Source organism: Sinocyclocheilus anshuiensis, unplaced genomic scaffold, assembly GCF_001515605.1.
Source record: "Sinocyclocheilus anshuiensis isolate Anshui unplaced genomic scaffold, SAMN03320099.WGS_v1.1 scaffold899, whole genome shotgun sequence".
Taxonomy (NCBI): Eukaryota; Metazoa; Chordata; class Actinopteri; order Cypriniformes; family Cyprinidae; genus Sinocyclocheilus; species Sinocyclocheilus anshuiensis.
The window spans coordinates 92,827-96,724 of NW_015544170.1; positions in this window are offsets into that span (position 1 = coordinate 92,827).

Sequence of the window (3,898 nt, forward strand, 5' to 3'; positions counted from 1 at the left end):
CTAAATTTATTTGCCAACCCCCACTAGCATTTAAGCATAAATCAAACAAAATACAGTTAGACTAAATTTAACTTTTTTTTTTTTTTGCACAAATGATTGGGAAGTCGTGGCCTAATGGTTAGAGAGTCGGACTCGTGTGTATAAATGTACAGCTCTCTCTCCCACCTTCAGTACCACGACTGAGGTGCCCTTGAGCAAGGCACCAAACCCCCAACTGCTCCCCGGGCGCCGCAGCAAAAATGGCTGCCCGCTGCTCCGGGTGTGTGTTCACGGTGTGTGTGTTCACTGCTGTGTGTGTGCACTTTGAATGGGTTAAATGCAGAGTACTAATTCCGAGTATGGGTCACCATACTTGGCCACATGTCACGTCACTTATTCAGTACATGTCAGTACAGGCCCAGTATATGTCAAAATGTTGTTACTATTCAATACCAATGTAACATGCACTGCCACAGAACATGTTATGAGGGGTGTACTGCTGTTAATTTCCCATGATGTCAGGTATTGAAATCCATTTTGAAATTCATTGAAGCCTTGATCGGGAATGTTTTCCTATTGCTGCACACAACTGAACTCTATAAGCCAGGGTTCATTAACTGCTTGCATACGTCACTTAGACAGCATAAAAGAGTCATATTACACCATTCCCAGATGTCTCGGTTATGACAGTGTGGAAGGCCATAGAGATGAGATGAGAGAGCACCAGTGACATATGACAGACAGAGAATGAGAGGAAGGCTTCTGATTATATCGCTGAGTGACAGGTTTTCACTCTCAAGGTGTCAACTGCTGCCGAGTTCACATTTAAAATAATACCCCAAACTATCATCACTCCAACTTCAGATACAGGAGCAGCTGATCCAAAATGCGTCAAAATGCTTAATTAATCAATATACAGGTGCATCTCAATAAATTAGAATGTCGTGGAAAAGTTCATTTATGAAACATAGGACGTCATATAAGAGTACATTTACATATATTACATGTACTAAAAATGGAAACGTTTTTCCTTTGCATTTTTTTATATTTGCGTACAGACGACAACATAGTCAAAATGATCCCCGGATTCACACGGATCCATGAAAACAACAAAAAAATGATTATGCTTTATTATGCATACAAGGCCAGTAGTTGGCGATGTCACTTTATTAGGATCGTTGCCTGTGCACATACACATATATATAGACTGAACGTGTGATACACATGTGCATGACGTCACCATTTTCATAGTTTACATGGAGACGATATCGTTATCATTTTCAAAACCCTCACTTTGTGAGCCGTTTTCAAAAGTTTGTGTTTTCAGGCCCCTAAAACACTATTGTCATGTAAATGAATGGCCAATACACAAAATTTTTCAGTTGAAAACGGTGTGGTGTAAATGCCCCCTAAGATGAAGGGTGCTTGCACTTGCCATTCTGGTGCACACCCGGGTTCATTTGACGTCAGAGAATGCAATCGTATTAAACTGAAGAAATGCACTGCTATTGATAATATATGATTGGTAAATTTGTGTGTTTATTTTATGTTTAGTTTACTTTATTTATACATTTGCATAACTTCCCACATTTTTGTGGACAGAAGTTTACAGCAACTCACAAGTACTCCACCAAAATGAAAGCTTTATGATTTGAAATATTAAAGTTTGAGGGTTTGAAAGTTTGAAAGTGAAGAATTGTAAGATATAAATATCAGTATTATAATTTGTAGCGTAAAATAAATGTTTTTTTATATTATCACATACTCGTTTTTTATTTTTATAGTTTACCACTGTAATGTATTTTATCATTCTTTTTTATAATTGTAATTAAAATTAATAATAATAAGCTCAAATCTCAATACATGACAAAATAATTATAATTTTTCTGTATGTAAATAACAATAGTAATTAAAAAAAGGATTAAGCAGTTTGTTTACTGTTTGTTTACCATTAACCAACATCAAAGAATCACAAATTATTGAAATATTAACTTGCATAATGTAAAAAATAAAAGCTAAAAAAGGGGTTTGGCTGATTAAAAAAATAAATAAAAATGTTTGAGAACCCCTGCTTTAGAACATATCCAGCACATTCAAAACAAATGGACACAAGTGCTGTTATTTGTTAATGCACTGGAAACAAAATAAATGGAGCAACGCCATACATTTGACCAAAGTCACTAGTCTTTGATTTTACCATGTTCTCCTGCATCATTGTTACCTAGCAACAAGGGGTAAACAGCTGCCGTTTAATGTGCACATATTGCAGTTTGGAATAAAAAAGAAAAAAAAAAGAAAATACAGTGTGTGAACACAACCCAAAAGGGGGCAACAGAAGGGGGAGCAATCGAACCTGGACCAAGCAGTCAAACCAAGTATGAAAGCACCTGAAATTGCGAGAAATTAATTTTAGGTATAATTTTAGAGTGTTGTGAAGAGGTTTCTTGTTGAAAGCAAAGAGGTTGCCATTCACATTGCTATAAAAGGACTATATACTAAGGGACACCTTTAGCATCTCTGTAGTGACGTGCAAAACTCAAGAGGCAGTATTTGATGCCTTGGGAGTGAGAATGGGTTGTGTGTGAGGTAAAAAGTATTGTTGTTAGTTTACAGAATGAGTATGCAGGTTGAGCTCCTGTCTCTGGGGTGACAACAGAAGGAGTGTTTGTGTTTGTCTGTGTGTGTGTGTATATGTGAGTATGTTTTGGAGCATGTGCATGTGCAAAGAGACATCTGCGTTAATGAGGTGCAGGTGGAACAACTGCTGGTCAGAGTCGGCAGGAGATACCGAATTTGCAGATGGTTTCAATAAAATCGACAGGAAAAATTGCAACAGAAAATGCTTTTAATGTATGTCTCTGTATTTTTGAAGCCCTAAAGAACATCATCATCATCACACACACACACACACACACACACACGTACACAAGGACACACACAGACTATGTAATCCTTCTTTGCACATGCTGCAAATTCAAATGAAAACAATGGCGACAGATCAAAGAGGATTCTCAAGATAGGACGGGAAAGTGAAGACAGGAAATGAATGTCTGAACAATTCAGCTGAGACAGAAAATATGATCTATAGGAGGAACTTAAATGCAAGGCCCCATTTACACCTGTACAGTAAAATCAGAAAAATCTTCTCATTGCCTTTGTGAGAGGTGTGTGAATCTGAATTGCAAGTAATCATGGGAAATATAATAATTTTATTTAACAGGTTTCAAGTGCTATTGGGATGCAGTGAATATTCTCTTGAAAGTATCTGCAAATTATACCTGAGATAGTTCACCCAAAAATAAGGTACAGTTAGCAATTTACTAAGACTCAGTTAAATTTGACAAGTTTTGGTAGTTTACAAGACACATTAGAACTAGGGGTGTAACGATTCATCGATATGGATCGATACATCGATACGATGTCTGACGATACGATGCATCGATGCCACACGCAAAATATCGATATCTGTATAAATAGGCACCTTTATTTTGGCACTGTCCACATTTTCACATAATGTTCGTCTATGCATTACCGCCAAGGCGTGCATTCTCGTTCAAACTCACATATCAGGACTCGATATAAGGACCTGCCCGAAGGCACAAGATGAGCATAAAAGACACTCGGGATTGTTTGTGGAACAGTCGAGCGCTGTGTGAGAAGTTCCCCTTCTAGGGAACTCAACGCTGTGTCCTGGTGGACACTTTGGGGAATGCTGTCTGCGTGACCGGTACCTGAAGCATGCGTAAAACAACTCCAATCCTATTGGTCCATGTGGCCCGTGACGTCATAGGCGGGTACCCGACAGTATAAAAGGGGCACCTGCTGAATACATCAACAACTCAGTTGTCTGAGGAGACGTAAACAAGCAGGCCGAATGCATGGCAAAGGGACGCAGCGTCTCGTTCCCTCTCAGGGCACC